This window comes from Lathyrus oleraceus, chromosome 3 (genome assembly GCF_024323335.1).
Source record: "Lathyrus oleraceus cultivar Zhongwan6 chromosome 3, CAAS_Psat_ZW6_1.0, whole genome shotgun sequence".
NCBI lineage: Eukaryota > Viridiplantae > Streptophyta > Magnoliopsida > Fabales > Fabaceae > Lathyrus > Lathyrus oleraceus.
This window is the reverse complement of record NC_066581.1, coordinates 19,202,765-19,227,011: the sequence shown is the minus strand read 5'-3', so window position 1 is coordinate 19,227,011 and position 24,247 is coordinate 19,202,765.

Sequence of the window (24,247 nt, the reverse complement as noted above, 5' to 3'; positions counted from 1 at the left end):
AGTTTCTATTTTTGGCAATTGAAATTACAGGTCCAGTTTCTATTTTGGGAATTTTTCTGATTTGCTTCAAATTCTTCCATGATGTTGATTGCCATGACATATGAGGCCTATTGGGACATGAATAAGCTCCTTCAAACCATTTCCATCCATCAAAACCATAGAATCAACCACAGTTGACCAACTTTGACTTTTCTAGGGTTTTGGACTGACTGTGCATTTCTGATGAATTCCAAACCCTAAATCCTTGAGACCTTGACTTCAAATGATATCCCAAGACATATGAACTCTTGATTATTGACCATGGTGCCCAAATTCCACAAGAATGGCCACCATCTACTGCTTTGACTGATTGTTGACTGTCTAGGGTTTTTGCCTGGCTATGCATTGACTGCTGGCTTCTGAACATCCAACCCTTGACTTGAACACTTCAAATGGACCTCCAAGTCATGTGAACTTGATGGGTAAACCCTAGGGCTTTGACTCCTTGAGAAACACCCTTGCTTGATTGGTTAACTGATCTCCTGATCAGTTTGACCTGATTCTTGATTGCTTGCTCTTGAGGCAACTGGGGACAATGCAAATGTTATGCAATGGAACATGATATGCTATGACCTAATATGAAATGGTATGTACAATGATAGGTGCAAATTTGAGGTGCTACAACGTTATGCACTTTTCCCTTGCCAACCATCCGATAGTATGGTGACGACAAATACAGCTGACAATGGGAAATGCCCTAAAACCAATAATAACAAGAAATCGTTAATGTGTATATATGTCAAATACATAATTTAAGCAAATAGTTCAATTTAAGACAATTATATGTAATTACCTCTGGAATGTTCGGCTGAAAGGTACAGTTGATACTGTTTTTGTCCGAAGCATCTCTGTATACTGTTGAGGCGCTAGCCTCTCTTTCTCTCCTCAATGCATCAAGCTCAGCTTGCATGGCTTCCAATCTTGCATGAAGCTCCTGATTACTAGGAGCCTTTCCTTTTTTAATACTCAGGGAGGTCGGAGTGACTCCAAATCCCTTACCCCTCACCCGACCAGAATACTCAGGGACATCTAATGCCCGACTAAGTATGCCCTTAGTATCATCGGGAGATAAAGACTGAGATAGCTCCTCCTGAAAAATCAGATGAATACCGTATACTTGTCAAATATTTGTGTATAAAAATGTTATTCAATTAATGAAAAAATGTTATACTTACACATTTCTGGTATACGTGTAAAACTTCTTCTTGAGGAACTCCAGATTTGCCCACACGGGCTTCCTTCCACAAAACATGTGCAGGAAGAGATGTTTCTGAACTTTCCTCCTTCTGCAGCTACACATTAAGTCATACAATTTGATCAGATAAAACTAATATATGATGAACAAATTTGTTATCACAATTTATAAATACTTACCATGGATTGTTCTAAGCGTCCATATCCGACACGTCCTTTTCGGTACGGATATGCGGGACTTGATGCTCTTTCCCGATTCGTAGCACTTATTCTTTGAAAAACCGGGTCTTGTCTTTTGGATTTGAAATCTTCCCATTCTTCAGCCGATATCAAACTTTCATATTTTTTAGGAAGCTCCGCATCCACAAAATTACCATCCGCATCCTTAAGGAACTTGAATGATAAAAATGTCCGAAACCCTCTTAGAAGCTTTCCGGCCAATTTCATACAAAAACCTCTTCTTTCTTCTTCGATGTTAAAACATCGCTAAGAAAAACATACAGATTGATAGTTAGTATCGGTAATTGAAAAAACATAATTGATACCGTATAATTAAGGGCCAAATGATTGTACCTTTATCTCACTCCAAATTTTTTCTTTGGACTCATTCAGCTCTTTGTTTCTCCAATCATCACATGTAATGGGAATTTCATTCCTTACTAGTGCACCGATAAAACTAGTTAAGGTATGCCCATTAGGTTCTATAAGCTGTCCCTGGTTGTTCCAATAGACATCTAGTATGATGCCTCGAGATCTTCCTTGGACCACCCTTCTCATTACTGTGATGCCTCTTCGAATTTCTTCTTCCGCGGATACTTTTTTACTAACTTCCTCATGTTGGTCATCAGCCATGTCTAACCTGTAATAAACCAAGGAAACCATCAAATATCAAATATAACTTATAATCAAAGCAATTAAAAACAAAAATATAATGAAATCATGCATTATCACATATAACTTATAATCAAAACAATTGAAAAAAAAAATATGACTCAAATCACTAACATCTCTTTCTTTTCTTTGTTGGAATATTAATCACTTATTTCTTAGCAATGCGTACAGATGAATTGATCCAAATTCCCTCATTATGATCGTTTCTTATATATGACTCATCCGGTATAAGATCCTCAACTTCATCATTTCTATTCAACTCATTCCGTCTAATGCATGACTCATTCTCAACATCAATATCACATTGATCGACACCGCTATCATCAGTCACTTTGTTAGAGAAAAGCACTATAGACCATTTTGTACTCTTCGGGTCATTCACATAGAACACTTGTTTAGCTTGAGATGCTAGAATAAAAGGTTCATCTTTGTACCCCACCCTAGTAAGATCAACTTGCAAAAATCCAGACTTATCCATTCGTATGCCACTACTATTCACCCACTTGCAACCAAAGATGGGAATCTGAAACTTCTCGTAATCAAACACCCAAATGTGCTCAATAACTCCAAAATATGACAAATTTGCATATTTGGGGTTTAAGTCCTTCATACTTGATATATGCATTGCTTCAGCTAGCACGGTGACACCACTATTTTGCATAGTACTCTTATCATCTTGTTCTTTGGTATAAAATGTGTATCCATTAATTGAATATGCGCTATGAGAAAACACATGCAAACTTGGACCATATGCCAAACATCTCAACATTTCTGTTACCGAAGAAGGATCTGAAGAGCGCTTCAAATAAATATGATCCTTCAACCATTGTATGAAACTTTGAATGTGCTCTATAACTATCCAATTTTCATTTCTGTTCGGATTTAACCTTCGGAGTACATCCTTGTGCATTTCAACATATGGCTCAACCTCATTATTATTGTGCAGAACATACAAATGAACTTGATCCCGTTCATCCCTTGATATTGTCACAATTTTATTCCCAATTAATTTTTTACCTTCCATTTTGTCGAAAATCTGAGCTCTGGGGAGTCCAATCGATTGAACGTTAGACAAATATTCAGTACAAAACTCAACAGCTTCTTCAACAATGTATCGTTCAACAATACAACCCTCTGGTCGACTTCGGGATTTCACGTACCCTTTTAATATTTTCATATACCGTTCAGCAGGGTACATCCATCTCATATAAGCTGGTCCACACAACTGTGTCTCTTTCACAAGATGAACAACTAAATGAACCATTATGTCAAAAAAAGACGGAGGAAAATACATTTCAAGCTCACACAAGGTAATTACAATCTCTTTTTGTAGTGTTGGTAAGATCTCGGGATCGATCACCTTACTACAAATTGACCTAAAGAAAAAACACAATTTAGTTATGGCACTTCTTACTTTTTCTGGCAAAATAGAACGTATACCTATCGGTAGAAAATGTTCCATTATAACATGGCGATCATGTGTCTTCAAATTCTTCAACTTGAGGTCTTTCATAGAAACAAGTCTTCTGATATCAGATGAGTATCCTTCTGGAACCTTAACTTCACTCAGAGACTTACACAAATTTTTTTTCTCCTTTCTAGATAAAGTAAAAGCAGCAGGTGGTAGATATGTTCGTCTTCCTTTCTTCACGGGTGCTAATTCAGTTCTCATTCCCATTTTTAACATGTCCTCCCTTGCTTTAAGGCCATCCTTAGACTTGCCTTTTATATTGAGTAATGTACCGATAACACTTTCAAATACGTTTTTTTCAATATGCATAACATCGAGAAAATGTCTCACGTACAAAGACTTCCAATATGGCAATTCAAAAAATATCGACCTTTTCTTCCACCCACCTTTCACAATCTTATGTGCAAAAGGCTTGCCAAACTCAGTACGCACATCTTTCACCTTTTCAAAAACTTGTTCACCTGACAATGCGGGTGGAGCTCTACGATGTTCGGTGTCTCCATTGAATGCTTTTCTCCACCCACGGTAGTGATGTTTAGAATGTAAGAATCTACGATGACCGAGAAACACATTCTTCTGGCAAAGTTCCAATCGAATCGTATCGGTTCCGTCTTCACAAACAGGACACGCACGTTGACCTTTAATGCTATACCCAGATAGATTCCCGTATGCTGGAAAATCATTAATTGTGCCAAACAACATCGCCCTCAAATTGAAACTTTCTTTCCTATATCCATCATAAACCTCCACACCGTTCTCCCACAAAATCTTTAAATCTTCGATCAGAGGTGTCAAGTATACGTCTATGTCATTCCCTGGTTGTTTAGGCCCAGAGATTAACATAGATAACATCATGTACTTACGCTTCATACATAGCCACGGAGGTAGGTTATAAATCATAAGAATCACAGGCCATGTGGTATGTGAGATACTTTGAAGACCATGTGGGTTCATTCCATCAGTAGATAATGCCAATCGAAGGTTTCTTGCTTCTGATCCAAACTCAGGATAATCATTATCAATCTTCGACCACTGTGGTGAATCAGCCGGATGCCGATACTTTCCATCAATAATTCTTTCATCTGCATGCCAAGTAAGATGTCTTGCATCGGTTTCACTACGAAACATGCGCCTAAATCTCGGAATTATCGGAAAATACCATAAGACTTTTGCGGGAGATAATCTTTTCTTATATCGAGACAAACCGCATTTAGGGCACTCAGTTAACATTGCATATTCGTTACGAAACAAAATGCAATCGTTAGGACAAGCATGTATCTTATCATAGCTCATGCCAATAGAGCACAACATTTTTTTTGCCTCATAGGTTCGATTAGGAAGAACATTATCATCCGGTAGCATTTCTCTCATAAGGGCCAACAACTCTGTGAAACTTTTATCCGACCATCCATTGCCCGCCTTTAAGTTATACAACTTTAATACCGCAGAAAGTCTTGAGAATTTAGTGCAACCTTTGTACAACGGTTTCTCTGCATCGCTTACCATCCTCTCAAACATTTCAGGACAATCATGAAGATCTTCTTCCAGTGCTTCTACAATCTCTTCAACTCGATCACAATCGTATGTTTCCGTGTCTTTGTCGTATGAAGCATAGGTCGTATTACTTTTTCCACTCGATTCAACATTCTCGTTAATTTTCTCACCATGAAATATCCAACACTGATAACTTTGATCAATTCCATGCCTCAGCAAATGCGATTTCAATCCATGTGCGTCAACCTTACCAATATAACAACAACGCAAGCAAGGACAATGCATTCGTCTGGGGTTTTCAGCGTGTTGAACAGCATACTTAACGAATTCCAAAACCCCACTCTCGTACTCTTTGGTCATTCGATCGGCACAGATCCATGTTTTATCCATGGTTTTCCTACTTATTAAAGTAAACAATTAATCCAGACGAAAATACATAACTAAGGTAGTATCTTTGAATATCCTAACAATTATAAAGTTCAATTCATTTTAAACTTCAAAAACCTATACATAACCAATGTTAATATAAACTTCAATAACGTATCCGATACGCCAATATACCAACTTTAATTACCTCATCACTTTCATTTTTTATATTACAAGAATCAAACTTTTTCTATTACAATATACCTATAACTATACCTATAACTATATTAGAGTTCGTTCAATCATTTTATGGGAGAAATCTTGTTCCTTTAGAATGAAAGTGAGATGAACAACACTTTCACAGTTAAAAAGAAAAAAAACTACCTATTCAATATTTTAGAATCCAAAAGTTGTGGTATGACAGATTTTAAAGTGATACCCTATTAAATTTTAATGTAATAAAAATAAATTTAGAAAAAGTGAAGTTATAAACCCAAATTTCTAGATTTTGAATACAAGAGAAGCTCAACATTTTCTCACTGTGCGTGCTTCATAAATTGGAAGTAAAAATTACATGAGATGTGAATAGTCGCAAATTTAAATTTGATCATTGTGTCTTTGTCTTAGGACTGACCCCCAATATATGACACAACGAGAAAATTAGCAAATTATCAATATAAATCCAAATATCTCATATATTGATGATATTTAGGACTCCTCCACAAACACGACTTATAATAATCACAAAGACACACGCCTTTTTCAGAAGTGCTTCCACTCATGTTAACATTTAGAAATTTTACATTTGCCCACAAATTGACAGCAATATACACTGCATATTTCAAATAACCAATGTCCATTTAGATCCATTGACATATCCAATTGAGGAAACTGAGTGCAATGTAAAAAGCAATTTGAAAAGCTGCATAAAAACCACAGCTGAAAAACAGCACAAAAGTCAAAAACCAGTTGCAAGTGAAAACGACAACCCCCAGCTGCCAAAACGCAGTAGCAGTAAAACACAACTTGATGAACGCAAACGGTGTGAACAGTATAAAAACTCAAGCCAAACCAGAAAACGACAACCAAACTCAATCCTTGAACCACCTTAAAGGCAAACTTATTCATATGAACTTTTACTCATCGTAACAAGAAATCATGAATTCTCAACAAATAATATCAACTTGCAAGTATGTTAATATCATTAGAAACATGTTCAGCTAAAAACCAAGACAACCAAACTCATTGTGACATTTCAACAAACACCTTGTTTGCAAAATCAAAGCATATACCAAAAGAATAGCTAACTCAAGAAACATCAAAACCACATGAAAGAGAGTGTATGAGGTTTACCTGACACAGGAAGCTAAAGGAAGAGGGAGAGAGAACGAGAAAGATGCAGCGGTGCTGCTGATTTTGGCAGAGCTGGATGACGGCGAATCGGCTTGTGTGTGGGTTCTCTGGAGGGAAAACAAAAAGAACTGAGAACGAAAATAGAAGTCTGAAATTTAATTTTAATTAGACCTTAGACAGCGCTTTTGTGGAAAGCGCTTTCTAAGATATGCCTTAGACAGCGCTTTCCAAAAGCGCTTTCTAAACCCCCACCTTAGACAGCACTTTTGGTTTTAATTTTTTTTTTAATTGAAAGACTTTAAACAGCGCTTTCTCAAAAGCGCTGACTAAGGTCTATATTTAAAAGCGCTTTCTAAAAGCGCTCTCTAAGGGGGGGTCTTAGACAGCGCTTTCTAAAAGCGTTGTCTAAGACCCCCCCTTAGACAGCGCTTTCATTATTTTTTTAGAACATTTTCCGTGTTTTATTTTTATTTTAACCTTAGACAGCGCTTTCTTTTAAAAGCGCTGTCTAAGATGCGCTGTTAAAAAACCTTTTTGGCGTAGTGACTTCTCATCCCCTGTCAACTCAGACGCAGTTAAAAAATACTTCGCATAAAATCGACCCGCTGGACAGTAAAAAGAATAGTCCAGACAAAAAAGGGGCATCCTGACGAACCAAAAAAAGAATGAAGAGGTTCGGGAAAAAATTAGGGATATAAAAATCAAAAGAAATGTACACCCGGTGAGTCGAAAACCCGAAAGGGCGGCTCAGGCAAAAAAGGGTATCCCGGTGGATTGAAAACCCAAAAGGGCGGTCCACGCAAAAGTTAGGGAATAAGCGAATGACTGCGATCTGAGTTCATCCGTGTTATATCACCGTTTCATTCAATCCGGCAATCTTCGAAGGTAAAAGATCGACTAATCATCCACTTTAGAAAGCAAGATGAGCAGAGCGTCTTGAGGACATACGAGCCATAGCAGAGTCGAAACTCGGTGGGACCCCGTTTCCACATTGCCATTAGGATAGTTTCTCTTGTTCAATTTATAGCGATTGCCTCTTTCCAGGGATCAGCTTCCTGATGTACTCGCCTATTCCTGGCACAAATTTTTCAACCAACAAAAGTCGAATAATTCAGTTAAAAAGCCTTTTTACTTTTCATTTATCAGTTTGTTTGCAAAAGATGTCTAAATTCTTGAGGAAACATATTGCATCTGAATGTAATGGTGGCTTTTGCAGATGACTTGCGCAGGAAAACAGTCAAAATTGCTTTGAATATGCTTAATCCCGGACGGTGAATTCAAACCGAGTAATTCCCCGGGGCATACGTGTATTTTTTGGTTGCAGGTCACAGGAACCGGATGCCAAGTCATGAATCCTCACCCCCAAGCGGTTGACAAAGCCTCTCCTCTGCAGAGCAGGTTCCCCAGTAGAGTTGACAGTATCCAGACTGTATATCCCCAGTGGAGTCGACAGTGCCAAACTATATCTTCCCAGTAACAGCGGAGTAGTCGCATACCCAACAGACAAGAGGGTGGTGTTCCCAGTGTTCATCTCGTCCCCAGCAGATTATTTTTTTAACAGATTTGTTTTAATCCCCAGCCTGAGGACGATTAGGAAGTTCATATCCCCAGCAAAGGTCGATTCCTACGACATTTCCCCAGGAAGTGCTTTCCTCACAGACTCTCCTCGCAGAGCCTCGCCAAGCAAAGTTTCCATAGTTGATACTTCCCCAGCAAGGTCAACTTTTCAAAAAAGGCCGATTTATTTTCGGTGGCTCCCCGGTCCCGGCAGACGGATCGTTCCCCACAGAGCATTCAAGGATTGATACAGCGATCCGCTCCCTGCCAGAGTTGCTTCCCCAAGCAGATTTCTTTTTTCTTTTGCACCATGCATAACATTTGCATTTTGCATTTGCATGCATATCAAACATACACATAAGCTGATAAACAGGTTCTTCAAAGCAGACTGAAAAATTACTTTACAACCAAAGTCATGAGATTCGGCCAGAGGATCAAGTGTGTTTGTGACCCAACATGAGGGTCATTTCGAAGATTCAGCCTGAGAATCTATTTCCAAAGATCCAGCCTGAGGGTCATTTCGAAGATTCAGCCAGAGAGTCACCTACGAGCGTTATTTCCCCAGCAAGCCAGCTGGAAGAATAGATTGACAGCTCAACAGAAAATCAACCTATAAGAGGATCCAGCCCGCATATCGCATTAAAAAAAACAAAGTCTAATCGAAGAGTCGTTATAACATGTTCTAGCCTGAAGAATATGTACGAAGCCCAAAAGTGGGATATTCTCGAAGCTGCATATCTAACATGAAGACTGTAGATTTCGAAAGAGGGTCAACCAGCGCATGCCCCATGTCGCAACCTGAAAAGTGAAATGGGAAAAAAAAACAACCGGAGAAGAAAGACAGGAGAGTCGCCACCGTGCGTTATTTATCCCAAAGGAGGGAAAGGAAACGCTCGAAGTAAACCTGGAAAAAGGAAAGGATAAGACAGGGTCTCGCAACCAAATCTTGGGTTCGGGAGTCGATTATGCGAAGGGAAGGTATTAGCACCCCTACGCATCCGTAGTACTCTACGGGATCCACTTTTGTAGTTCTTGTCTAAAGGGTGTGGGTTTATCTAATGTGTTATTTACTAAAACAAAAGGGTCAAAAGAAAATGACTCGCGCGGATGTCGCATCCACTGTATACGTATCTCATATGAATATGAGAATCAGAGTCTTCGTAGCTCGGCTACCTAGGGGTTAAGGGTAATTGTGTTCGCTAAGACATCGCGTCTTATGCCTACGTATCTCATCTGGAATGAGAATCAGAGCAAGCCGTAGTTCGGCTAACTACGGGGTTATGGATTGGGTTTTGAACGAACGACGTTACTACGCAATCTACCGGATGCTCGACCTTTGGAGACTTACTCGCCTGTAGTAGAAGGAGTTAACGTGTTCTTAGGAGAAGAAAAATCAATGAGTTGGTAGGGTTAGGGATGCTCATGCAAAAAGGCAGTCCTTGACGAAGGAACCGCGCTACCTGTGGGGATACGAACACATACAAAACAAACATGTATAAAGTAAACGTGCCAACAAGGCAATCAGAATAAATCTCCCAAATGGTATCCCACAAGCAAAGCTATCCCTGCAAAAGTCATGTGAGCCTTCACAAAAACTCAACAAAAGGGTTAGTGAAACACGATAAGCATTTTTTTCATGGATAACAGTGAGGTTTCAGAAACCTCAAACCCTGTGGCATACACTTCAGAAATTAAAAGATTAAGCATTCAAGGCATTATTTATACATTCATACATAATTATGAACCCGTGGGCAAAAACCTAATAAAATTCATCCATCATACCTCAAACATTCAGAGTATTCAACTTCAAAGCACAAAGGTAATGGGAATAAGGGCAAACCTGATTGGAGAGATCTGTTGAAATCAAATGGCACGGCTGGATTTGCAAACCAATGTTAGGGTTTGCTTGAGCTGAAAGTGTGTGAGTCAGAATGAACCTTTCAGAGTTTCCTAGAGGTTGCTGCAGATTAACTCTCACTCTCTCTGTCTAGGTTTCTCTCCAGATTTTGTCCAGGGTTTTGTTCCAAAGAAACCTCAGAGTGTTTTTGCTTCTCTTCCTTTTTCTGTCTGTTCTCCCTCTTTTATAACCTGATTTTCATGGCTTTGTGGGCTCAAATGAGAGAGGTCCAAGTCCAAGATTTTTTTCTTTTATTTTTTTTTATTTATTTATTTTTATTTATTTATTTATTTATTCGTTTTTCATTTTTCATTTTTTTTTCATAACACGTGGGCTTCGCCTAGCGAGCACGACAGCTCATGAACAAACCTTTGCTCCTTCAAGATTAACGTTTTGACTGAATAATAGACCCCTGTTGGAAGTAACTCAAGTCTTTCCCTTGTGTTGACTGATCATCTAAATAGAACCCACAAAGTGTCCTGGATGATGTTCAAGCTTCTTGGAGCTAATCCTGATTGACATGATGGAATGCAATGCATCTAATGTTAAATGACCTAAAAATGAATGCGTGAATAAGGAGGGCAAGTTTTGGGGTGTTACAGCTGCCCCTATTCAGTCATCAGCTAACCCGAGCAGGATGAAAGCGAATAGCTTATCAGACAAACAGGGTGAGCTGTGATTGAATACCAAAGATAAACCGAAAATTTGCGCTCCGAGAACACCACAAAAATGCTGAAATGCACCGCGCTGTTTATTTCTCTTCCGATCCTATGGCTGAGTCTGAATGAGTCTTCTGACTTAATCTGGAGTTTCGATCCTCTGGCTGAATCTATACTCAATTTAGTCCTCTGGTTGGATGTTAATTTTGATCCTCGGGCTGGATACAGTTTCAATCTTCTGGCTAGATCTTCTTCGATCTTCTGGCTAGATCTTCTTTGATCTTCTGGCTAGATCTCCTTTGTTTCGATTCTCTGGATGAATCTATTTTCTTTGATTCTCTGGCTGAATCTACTTCGATCTTCTGGCTAGATCTGAATTGTTTCGATTCTCTGGCTGAATCTATTTCCGGTCTTCGGGCTAGAGCTGACTTCAATCTTCTCGCTAGATCTTCTTCGATCTTCTGGCTAGATCTGAATTGTTTCAATTCTCTGGCTGAATCTATTTCCTTTGATTCTCTGGCTGAATCTATCTATTTTTCGGTCTTCGGGCTAGACCTGACTTTGATCTTCTGGCTAGATCTGGATTGTTTTGATGATAAATTCCCATCATCAGGATCTCGCATCTGGGGCATGTGCCGGTTGACCCTCTTTCGAAATCTACAGTCGTCATGTTAGATATGCAGCTTCGAGAATATCCCACTTTTGGGCTTCGTACATATTCTTCAGGCTAGAAAATGTTATAACGACTCTTCGATTAGACTTTGTTTTTTAAATGTGATCCGCGGGCTGGATCCTCTTGTAGGTTGATTTTCTGTTGAGCTGTCAATCTATTCCTCCAGCTGGCTTGCTGGGGAAATAACGCTCGTAGTCGACTCCCTGGCTGAATCTTCGAAATGACCCTCAGGCTGGATCTCTGGAAAACGATTCTTAGGCTGAATCTTCGAAATGACCCTCATGCTGGGTCACACACACACTTGATCCTCTGGCCGAATCTCATGACTTTGGTTGTAAAGTAATTTTTCAGTTTGCTTTGAAGAACCTGTTTATCAGCTTATGTGTATGTTTGATATGTATGCAAATGCAAATGCAAATGTTATGCATGGTGCAAAAGAAAAAAGAAATCTGCTTGGGGAAGCAACTATGGAAACTTTGCTTGGAGAGGCTCTGCGAGGGGAGTCTGTGAGGAAAGCACTTCCTGGGAAATGTCGTAGGAATCCACCTTTGCTGGGGATATGAACTTGCTAATCGTCCTCAGGCTGGGGATTAAAACAAATCTGTTAAAAAAATAATCTGCTGGGGACGAGATGAACACTGGGAACACCACCCTCTTGTCTGTTGGGTATGCGACTACTCCGCTATTGCTGGGAAGATACAGTCTGGCACTGTCGACTCCGCTGGGGATATACAGTCTGGATACTGTCAACTCTACTGGGGAACCTGCTCTGCAGAGGAGAGGCTTTGTCAACCGCTTGGGGGTGAGGATTCATGACTTGGAATCCGGTTCCTGTGACCTGTTACCAAAAAATACACGTATGCCCCGGGGAATTACTCGGTTTGAATTCACCGTCCGGGATTAAGCATATTCAAAGCAATTTTGACTGTTTTCCTGCGCAAGTCATCTGCAAAAGCCACCATTACATTCAGATGCAATATGTTTCCTCAAGAATTCAGACATCTTTTGCAAACAAACTGATAAATGAAAAGTAAAGAGGCTTTTTAACTGAATTATTCGACTTTTGTTGGTTAAAAAATTTGTGCCAGGAATAGGCGAGTACATCAGGAAGCTGATCCCTGGAAAGAGGCGATCGCTATAAATTGAACAAGAGAAACAATCCTAATGGCAATGTGGAAACGGGGTCCCACCGAGTTTCGACTCTGCTATGGCTCGTATGTCCTCAAGACGCTCTGCTCATCTTGCTTTCTGAAGTGGATGATTAGTCGATCTTTTACCTTCGAAGATTACCGGATTGAATGAAACGGTGATATAACACGGATGAACTCAGATCGCAGTTATTCGCTTATTCCCTAACTTTTGTGTGGACCGCCCTTTTGGGTTTTCAATCCACCGGGATACCCTTTTTTGCCTGAGCTGCCCTTTCGGGTTTTCGACTCACCGGGTGTACATTTTTTTTGATTTTTATATCCCTAATTTTTGCCTGAACCTCTTCATTCTTTTTTTGGTTCGTCGGGATGCCCCTTTTTTGCCTGGACTATTCTTTTTACTGTCCAGCGGGTCAATTTTATGCGAAGTATTTTTTAACTGCGTCTCAGTTGACAGGGTGTTGAAAGAGTATATCTTTGGCAAATATTTTTGTATCGTATCCACAGAGATTAGGTGATATTACCGCCGTTCGATAATTCAAATGTTTTAAGTTTAGAAAGTAACAGGTTTGTTTTGTTTGGAAAAATATCTTGTTAATCAATTTTAACATAAACTTTTAAGTGGTTTTAGACAAATATAAAAGCTTGGCAAGATTGGAGTTCACTATTTCAAATATCTATGATTCCCTATGATACATAATTAGATTCAAGATTATTGATGATGTTCAAATATCCTCTCAAAGTCATTTATGTCTAAATGATATCGTGATAGTTACTATATTGATCCTTAGACGATCTCTCCACCTAACTATCAATATAGTAACCTTGAATGTTCAATATCCAAGAATAGTAATGAATAAATCTATCTCTACAACTTATTCATTACTTGAAAATCTGTTTTATGTCTAAACTCGAGTAATCTCTCTCGACAACTACTCAAATCTGGTTTTCAAAGTAAAGCAAAAACAGTTCCAATACATCAACAATCTTTATCTCATATATAAATCAAAGTGAATACATAGATAGATGAGAATAGCTACTACCTCCAATCTTGACAAAAGGGAGTTTAGCTCCTCATCACCATTGTTACAAAGCAGAAAGATTTAGAAGAAAACTCTGGTTTTTCTCTATTACAAAAGCTCTACAGCACCAATGTGTGAATCCCTGGAATAATGTCTCAATACCCTAGGTTAAACTATTTTGTCTCTACCAAAAAGGTTGACATTTCCCCATTTGGACATTGTCATCAGCAGCAGAAAAGCACTTTCCAGGCAGACATCAAAATGGCAATTACTTTTTCTGCACAGCAGCACATTTGACCCTTGGTCAGCTTGCTGGATTCGCAGCCTTCGCGGCGCGAAGGGAGTTCGCGGCGCGAACTGTTGCTTTCCCAGCTTCCTTGTTTGGCAAGCTTCCTCCAAAATGCCATGTTGAAACCAAAGTCTTGCTTATCCAAAATTCTACACAACTAACAAAAATGTGAAATAACTATTCAAAACAAAATAAATTAAACCTAATTGCATTTATACAAATAAATGAAGATAAAAGTGTGTAATTACATCAAAACTTGGTAAAAGGGACCAATAAAAAGATATAAAAAGTAGTACAAATTGGTCCCTAACAACTCTCCCCAACTTAGCATTTTGTTTGTCCCTAAACAAAAGTTTCCACCCTCACAACCAAGATCATGACACAAAAGATTTAAACAAGCATTTATCAAGGACATTCAAATGGTTCAAAAGTGTTTGGCCTCTTCTCAATTCACCTCTCTCAATTCTAGACAAACATGAATAAGGGAGATGGTAAAGTGCAAAAATCATTCCAAGTATCTCAAAGCTATACATGTCAAAATTGAATCAAACTTACGCACACATCAATGTTGATGAATAACATGAAGGGTTACTTTCACTCATCCAAGCAGTTAAATCAACAACAAATCGAATCATGCGGCTATCACAACAAGTACCAAATCATGTGAAAAATGAGAATCAAGAGGTCTTTCAAAGGTTGTAATTTGGCTTAGGTTGCAAGAAAGGATATGATTAAGAGAATTCAAAAAGGTTGCCTATCCTAAGGGAGCATTCCCAAAGATTCAACTCTACCAATTTCCTTTTCCTTGGTTCCTATCTTTTCTTTTCAAATCCACACAACCATTAGCATATTTTATTTTATTTTTTTTTTTATTTTTTTTATTTTTTATTTTTTATTATTTTTTTTTTTTTTATGTGCTCTATGGTTTCAAGGGTGATTTCTTTTTCTTGTTTCTTTTCATATTCTTACCCTTCCAAAGAAACTCACTATTCCAAGTTCCCTATCAACTCTTCACTTTACTCTCCCCAACTTTAGATTCCACAACCGATTTATTCAATAATGCTCCCTACTTAAGAATAAGCAAAAGGCAAAATTTTTGCAAACAACTCGGTTTGAGGTTTCAACTGATACGAAAGAAATTAGGATTCATTTATTCCACAATTTTCAATTGATTTTACAATGATCAATCAAATGAATCCTAACAAGCTCAAAGGGGGTTAACTAAGGATTACTCCTCACAAGGTTCGTTGATTTAAGCTTTTTGGTCAAGTGGTTATTCTCACAAAAATTGCCTCTATCATTTTCAAAAATTTCACACAACATTAGATTGATGCATGATTTAGCATGATAAGAATGAGTCAAAATAATGCTCGGTTTCCCGCTTTTTTTAGTGCACAATGGAAAGTTTCCTCACAAATGGTTAAGTCCTATTTTGATTCAAAACTGACATATACTTCAATGAATTTATGAAATGGAATTTGCACACAACATCAACCTACTCATGTTAAGTCTAGAAAGCGATAAAATGTACCTTGAAATTGCCGACACTAATTCTTATCATCACCACTCGAAGTATCCTATGCTTCTTTCTTTGCGAACAACTCTTGGTTGCTTTAGGCTTGACTTAAGCGTAAGAACAATTAACTAGAGCTGTTGGTAAACCAATTTGATTAAAAACACACTTAAATTTCACAAAGTACTCATGCAATTATAAAAAGACTAAAGAAAAATTAAAGTGCTAAGATAAAGTCACGGTGAACTAGAGCCACCAAAAAGTACATTACAAAATTCCCAAAACAAAAACAGAATTAGTCAAACGAAATTCAAACAAACAATTCTCTTCAAAACTCCACAAATTCAATTCTCTTCCTCTTCATCACCACCTACACCTCCGAGAACATCTTCCATCTCCTCATTTGGGTCAGCACTACCTCCTGCACCCCCCATAAAATTTGGCCTGCCCACAGGCCAATTAGCATAAGCTGCATAGTCAGCTTGCGATGGAAAAGTACGGGCCTCTGGTGCCAGAAACGTGTTCTGGAACTGCTGCTGCATGGCATCAAAAAGAAATGATTGAGACCTCCTGGAGGCCTCAAAGTTCTCACAGCAGTAGTTGGCAAAAGCCATCTGATCAAAACCTGGGGTACTCTGAGGTTGAGGTTGAGAACGGGACCTGGCTCGGGACCGAGAGGAAGAAGTACCAGATGCATCAGTCTTCTCATTCGGGTTCTGCAGAAACCTGTTCAAATAAGCGTCACTGATCACACTGGTGATCGAGTAGTGCACTTCCTCAGGAATGTGAACATTGGCCCTACGGCACAATCCCATGATGAGTCCTGGATAAGCTAGCACCCCAGCTTTGCCCCCGAAATTTGTTCCACTTAACACAATCTTTCTCATCTCGCATGAAATGAGGGCTGCAACATCCACCGTCTTCCCGATCATGATGCAGTACAAGAGACACCCGACATCCATAGGAATTGTGGTGGTGTGGCTTCTTGGTCTGATATTGGTTAACAGTAGCACCAACAAAGCTCTAGCTTCCAAATTGAAATTTTCCCTCTTCCACAATTTCGGGTGCCCTTGGTCATTCACTTCAAAAGATTTTCCTCTGAGACAAAGGGTGGCATTGACTGCTTCCAGGTTCCATCTGTCAGCTGCTACCATGGTATTGTACTCACAACTCTCCCCCTCTCCAAGAGTTAAGGGATGACCTAGATAAGAATTGATGTCATCCCTTCCAAATGACACAATCTTTCCCCTTACCCTGGACTGGTGAATGAAGGTCGTACCTTCCTCACGATGCATCGCATTCGCGTAGAATTCTCGGACAAGGTCGTAGTTGATTGCGGCTTCCGGCTCACACAACTTCATCCATTTTCTTTGCTCGAAAACCTCAACCACTTTGTGATACACTCCAGTTGGAGCCAGGCGGATAAACCTTTCCGGTAGAATAGTCCTCTTGACAAGACTCTCAAAGCGTGCTTCGTGCTCCTCACTGATGAACCTTCGGGGCGCACGGGCCTGAGGAGGTGCTGTGGTCTTAGTTCTCTTAGACATCTGCAATCAAAACCAGCACAACCACAAAACAAACATTATAGCATTAGTCAATAATCAAAAAGAAAATGGCTGCTGGAATTCACAGTTCGCGGCGCGAAGGGAGGTTCGCGACGCGAACCCTGCGATTTCAGGAAATCCCCCATTGCTTTCTAGGGTTTCACCAAAGAGGGATTTAACATACCCAAACAGTCAAAATGCATAACCCTAACCTAATCCTATTCTATTTCACACAAGCATAGCAATTCCAAACAGCATTCACAGAAAAATACATCTCTAACCAACCCTAAATTGAAAAACCCCAAAAAGGGATTGGAAAAGAGGAAATGAAGATTACATACCTTTAGAATCTCTACACTTGCAAAAAGAAGAAGATTGGAAGAGTGAAATACTGAAAAATGTTGAGAAATGGTGGAATTTGGGGGTTGGGATGAAAGCGCGGTAAAAGGGTTTGAAAAGAGGAAGTTTGAAATGAAACTGAATTGACCTAAACAGTATTTAAATGAATTCTGTCACGCAAAGTTCGCGGCGCGAACAGGGGGTCGCGGCGCGAACTGCAGAAAACAGAACCAATTAAAATTTTTTCATTCAGTTCGCGGCGCGAACAGGGGGTCGCGGCGCGAACTGCAAAAAACAGAAAGCACTCAAATTTATTCAATCAGTTCGCGGCGCGAACAGGAGGTCGCGGCGCGAACTGCAAAAAACAGAACTTCAAAAAAAAAAAAAATTTTAAAACTTCAATCAGAGCTAAGAATCACACAACAGAGAAATTTAAATTGCACACAAACAACGTTGGGTTGCCTCCCAACCAGCGCTTTGTTTAACGTCGTTAAGAGCTCGACGGTACCTCAATTAGCTTGATCCAGATAAGGAAAGGACACACACATCACGGTTTATGTCACCGCTATGATAGACTTTCAGTCTTTGACCATTGACAGTCCAGCTTTCTTGCGACTTTGGATCCTCTATCACAATGGCTCCATAATTCCGTACTTCCTTGATCACAAATGGTCCAGACCATTTAGACTTCAATTTACCCGGAAACAACTTCAACCTTGAATTAAAAAGCAATACCATCTGGCCAACATGAAACTCTTTGGGGCGGACCTTCCCATCATGGTATGCTTTTGTCTTCTCCTTGTACAGCTTATTAGAATGGTATGCATTGTTCCTTAGTTCCTCCAACTCATGGAGTTGACCTTTCCTTCTCTCTCCAGCTAGAGTGGAATCGAAGTTCAAGAACTTAAGAGCCCATAATGCTCTATGTTCCATTTCAACTGGAAGATGACAAGTCTTCCCATACACCAGTTGAAACGGAGTCAGCCCAATAGGTGCTTTGTAAGCAGTGCGATATGCCCACAAAGCCTCATCAAGTTTTAAGGACCAATCCTTTCTTGAGTTTGAAACAGTCTTCTCAAGTATCCGTTTGATTTCCCGGTTTGAGACCTCAGTTTGACCGTTCGCTTGTGGGTGGTAGGGAGTGGTCACTTTATGCTTTACACCATAATGTTGCAAAACTTTTTCTAATGGTGTATTGCAGAAGTGTGAGCCTCCATCACTCACCAACACTCGAGGCACACCAAAACGTGAAAATATGTTCTTCTTTAAAAATTTGATCACGGTTTTGGCATCGGCCTTGGGTGAGGCAATTGCTTCCACCCACTTCGAAACATAATCGACAGCTACTAAAATGTACTCATTAGAGAAAGAAGAGGGGAATGGGCCAACGAAATCAATACCCCAACAGTCAAAAACTTCTACTTCTAGCATGTTGGTTAGAGGCATTTCATCCCGTTTTCCTATTCCGCCACTCCGTTGACATGCATCACAACTCTTCGCATGTTCGTGCGCATCTTTGAATAAAGATGGCCAATAAAAACCCGATTGGAGTACTTTAGTGGCTGTTCTCAAACCACTATAGTGACCTCCATACGGAGAGTTGTGACAGTGCCACAGAATGTCTCTTGATTCCTCCATTGTTACACACCTTCTCAAAATATTGTCTGCCCCCACTTTAAAAAGATAAGGGTCATCCCAGACATAATATTTTGCATCAGCTAAGAATTTCCTTCTTTGATTGCAAGTGAGGTCTTCCGGTGTTAAACCAGTTGCTTTGTAGTTAGCAAAATCAGCAAACCAAGGCCTCACTTGAATCGCATAGAGTTTTTCATCTGGAAATTCTTCTCTCACCTCTTCTTCTTTGTTTGTAATTTCTACATTGACCAATCGAGACAGATGATCTGCTACCAAGTTCTCGGAACCTTTTTTATCCCTAATCTCTAGATCAAACTCTTGTAATAAAAGGATCCAACGAATAAGCCTTTGTTTTGAATCCGGCTTGGTAAGCAGATATTTGATTGCAGAATGGTCAGTGTAAATTACAACTCTTGAACCAATCAAATAAGCTCTAAATTTTTCCAATGCATATACTATGGCTAGCAATTCTTTTTCAGTTGTTGCGTAATTAACTTGGGCGTCATTCAACACCTTACTAGCATAGTGTATGGCATGGAAAACTTTATCGCTTCTTTGTCCTAACACCGCACCCACTGCATAATCGCTAGCATCACACATGAGTTCAAAATCAAGATTCCAGTTTGGTGCTACGATTATTGGTGCGGTGATCAACTTTTGTTTCAAATCTAAGAAGGCTTTAAGACATGACTCATCAAAAAGAAAAGGCGTACCTTTGTTGAGTAAATTACTCAGTGGCTTTGCGATCTTTGAGAAGTCTTGTATGAATCTCCGGTAGAAACCGGCATGTCCTAGAAAGCTTCTTATTCCTTTGATGTTGGTTGGAGGTGGCAGCTTTTCAATAATTTCCACCTTGGCCTTGTCCACCTCTAGCCCTTCAGAAGAAATCTTGTGACCAAGCACTATACCCTCAGTTACCATAAAATTGCATTTTTCCCAGTTGAGCACTAGGTTGGTCTCCACGCATCTCTCTAGAACTACATCAAGATGCTTCAAGCACACTTCAAAAGATGATCCATAAACAGAAAAATCGTCCATGAACACCTCGATGCATTCTTCTATCAGGTCTGAAAAGATAGCTTGCATACACCGTTGAAACGTGGCCGGTGCGTTACATAATCCAAAAGGCATTCTTCGGTAAGCAAAAATGCCGAAGGGACATGTAAAAGTTGTTTTCTCATGGTCTGCCGGATTTACTGAAATTTGATTATACCCCGAATATCCGTCCAAGAAACAGTAGAAGTTTTTGCCGGCGAGCCGCTCCAACATTTGATCCATGAAAGGTAGTGGGAAATGATCTTTTCTTGTGGCTTGGTTCAACCTTCTATAATCGATGCACATCCTCCACCCTGTCACTGTTCTCGTCGGAATCAACTCGTTTTTATCGTTTTTAATCACCGTCATTCCACCTTTCTTGGGGACCACTTGTACCGGACTCACCCATGCACTATCAGATATGGGATAAATCATTCCTGCTTCTAAAAGTTTAACAACTTCTTTCCGAACCACCTCTTTCATTGATGGATTCAAACGCCTCTGAGGTTGTGCAACCGGTTTGAAGTTTTCCTCCATCATTATCTTGTGCATGCAATATGCTGGACTAATACCCTTCAAATCGGATAAAACCCACCCTATCGCACCTTGGTTCTTTTTCAAAACTCGAATCAACTTATCTTCCTCCTGCATGGACAATGTGTTGCTTATAATCACCGGTTTGGTACACTCATCTCCAAGAAACACATACTTCAAATGCGACGGAAGCATCTTCAATTCTAACTTTTGCTCTTCAGTTTCCTTCTTTGCATTCAAATCTTCCACTAATTCTTCTTGATAGGCCAGTTCACCACAAGATTCTAACTCACGCAACATCGCTTCGATCTCTCGTTCCTCATTGTCAGTTAACACATTGTATGCTCCAATAAGGGATCTTTCCAAAGGGTTAGAAATATGGATTTGATTCACGACCTCCACTACTTCCTCTTCACTTGCATCAATTCGAAAAGAATCATGCTTGTCAGTTGGATGTTTCATTGCTTCGAAAAGGTTAAAAGTCACCTCTTCATCTTGCACTCTAACCTTCATAAGCCCATCATCTATGTCGATCATCATTCGAGCGGTCTTCATAAAAGGTCTTCCGAGGATTAGGGGTACATCGCGGTCCTCATCCATCTCTACTATTACAAAATCCACAGGAAATAGAAATTTGTCCACTTTTACGAGCATGTCTTGGGCAATTCCGTATGGTGAGGTTGTAGACTTGTCTGCTAGTTGTAAGGTCATTCTTGTTGATTTAATCTCCACATTTCCCAATCGTTTGACAATGGAAAGGGGAATTAAATTTATACTAGAGCCCAAATCTATCAAACCATTCCCAACGTATGTGCTTCCAATGGTTACCGGTAGAACAACCCGTCCCGGGTCGGACTCCTTCCGAGGTAAAGTCTTCTGAATGATTGCGCTACACCGTGCATCAAGAATGATGGTCTCATCTTCCACATGTCGCCTTTTCTTGGTAAGAATGTCTTTCATAAATTTAGCATATCGTGGCATTTGTTCTAGTGCATCAGAAAATGGAATGTTGATTTGGAGTTGCTTGAAAATGTCCATGAATCGTGCATAGTGCCTAGCATTGTCTTTCCTTGATGGAGCATGTGGGTAGGGTAGATGTTGAGTTGGGATGACATTCACTCCCTTCTCAGATTTCTTCTTTTTCTTCGATTCAGCATCTTTTTTCTCCTCACAATCAGTCTGTACAGCAGTGGGCAGAACCTGCTCTTTTCGCGGCGCGAAGGTGGTTCGCGGCGCGAACTGAGCATTTCCAGAATCATTTTTTCTCTCACCAACTATATCTGTTTCTTCCAGAATCCCCTCAGTGGTGTTCTCTTCTACAATTTCTTTACCTTTTTCACTTACCAACGCTTTACCGCTCCTTGTGACAACTGCTTTGCAATGCTCCTTTGGATTTGGTTGAGTGTTAGCAGAAAAAGAAGGCCCTGCATTTTGTTCCGACAGCTGCTTCGCGAGTTGGCCTACTTGATTTTCCAGATTTTTTATTGCCGCCTCGTTACTTTTCTGATTTGCCATAGAAGCTTGCATGAATTGTTGAAGAGTGTCTTCTAGCTTGGAATTTCCTCCTTGCGACTGCTGACCTTGAGAGTTTGGTTGTTGGTAAGGGCTTTGCTGTTGATAATTCTGATTGTTGAACCTTGACGGTTGATACCCTTGATTGTTTCTTGGTTGATAGCCTTGATTGTTAGGCTGTTGTCTTTGATATCCCTGGTTTTGGTTGTTCACATAACTGACTTCTTCTTGAGGTGGAGGACAAAAACCAGTAGGATGATCCCCTTGACACAACTCACAACATGCGACTTGATGCTGAACTTGAAAACCTTGAATCTCTTTTATTTGCTGTGGAAGCTTGGCCATTTGTTGAGTAAGAAGCTCCACTTGCTGAGAGAGTAGCTTATTCTGTGCAAGGATGGCATCATTGGTATTCAACTCCAAAACTCCGGGCTTACGTTGTGAAGGGCTACGATCATGTTGACCTTGATGATCATTACGGGCCATCCGTTCAATAATGACTTTAGCTTCCTCCGCAGTTTTTGATATAAGCGAACCACCCGCGGTGGCGTCCAGAAGTGTCTTATGGGTTGATTGGAGACCATTCAAAAAGATGTGGATTTGAGTAAGCTCATCAAAACCATGTCCCTTACACTTCCTCAACATTGATTTGAATCTCTCCCAAGCTTCATTTAGAGATTCGTTTCCTCCTTGAGTAAATACAGCTATAGCCGTCTTGGCTTCCATGAATCGGGATTGAGGGAAGTATCTTTCTAAGAACTTTTCTTCTAATAGATTCCAATCCGTCATCACTCTTGATTCTTGATCAAGGTACCACTCCTTTGCTTTTCCCACTAATGAGTGTGGGAACATCCTCTTGAATAACGTCTCTTCACCCGCCTCGTCTATTCCCGTAGAACCCGCAATCTCATAGAATTTGATGAGATGGGTATACGGATCTTCGTGATCCATTCCGGTGAATGGAGTTGCATAGAGAAGTTGGAGGATTCCGGTCTTCATCTCCGTATTTCTTCCTCCACGGGCAAATTGAGCATTCCTTCTTGGACTATTAGCGGACATTTCAGTACGATTATCCTCCGCCATGTTTCCTTCACAAGCTTCTACAACCACTTCTTCGATTGGAACAAGTGCGGAAGTAGATGCTTCTTCTCTCCGGTTCCTCTCTTCGGCTAGTTTCCTTCTTCTTCGTGTTTTGCTATTGAGCTTCCGAAGTGTTCTTTCAATTTCAGGATCGAATTGAAGTTGCTCCTCGGTTACTTTTCCTCGCATGCACTAGAATCTACAAAACTAACAAACCAAGTGAAACAAAAGAGGAATAACAATAAAAGTAACAAAACTTAAAAACAAAGAATTATTGCAATGCTTGTAATATCGACACCAATCCCCGGCAACGGCGCCAATTTGTTGAAAGAGTATATCTTTGGCAAATATTTTTGTATCGTATCCACAAAGATTAGGTGATATTACCGCCGTTCGATAATTCAAATGTTTTAAGTTTAGAAAGTAACAGGTTTGTTTTGTTTGGAAAAATATCTTGTTAATCAATTTTAACATAAACTTTTAAGTGGTTTTAGACAAATATAAAAGCTTGGCAAGATTGGAGTTCACTATTTCAAATATCTATGATTCCCTATGATACATAATTAGATTCAAGATTATTGATGATGTTCAAATATCCTCTCAAAGTCATTTATGTCTAAATGATATCGTGATAGTTACTATATTGATCCTTAGACGATCTCTCCACCTAACTATCAATATAGTAACCTTGAATGTTCAATATCCAAGAATAGTAATGAATAAATCTATCTCTACAACTTATTCATTACTTGAAAATCTGTTTTATGTCTAAACTCGAGTAATCTCTCTCGACAACTACTCAAATCTGGTTTTCAAAGTAAAGCAAAAACAGTTCCAATACATCAACAATCTTTATCTCATATATAAATCAAAGTGAATACATAGATAGATGAGAATAGCTACTACCTCCAATCTTGACAAAAGGGAGTTTAGCTCCTCATCACCATTGTTACAAAGCAGAAAGATTTAGAAGAAAACTCTGGTTTTTCTCTATTACAAAAG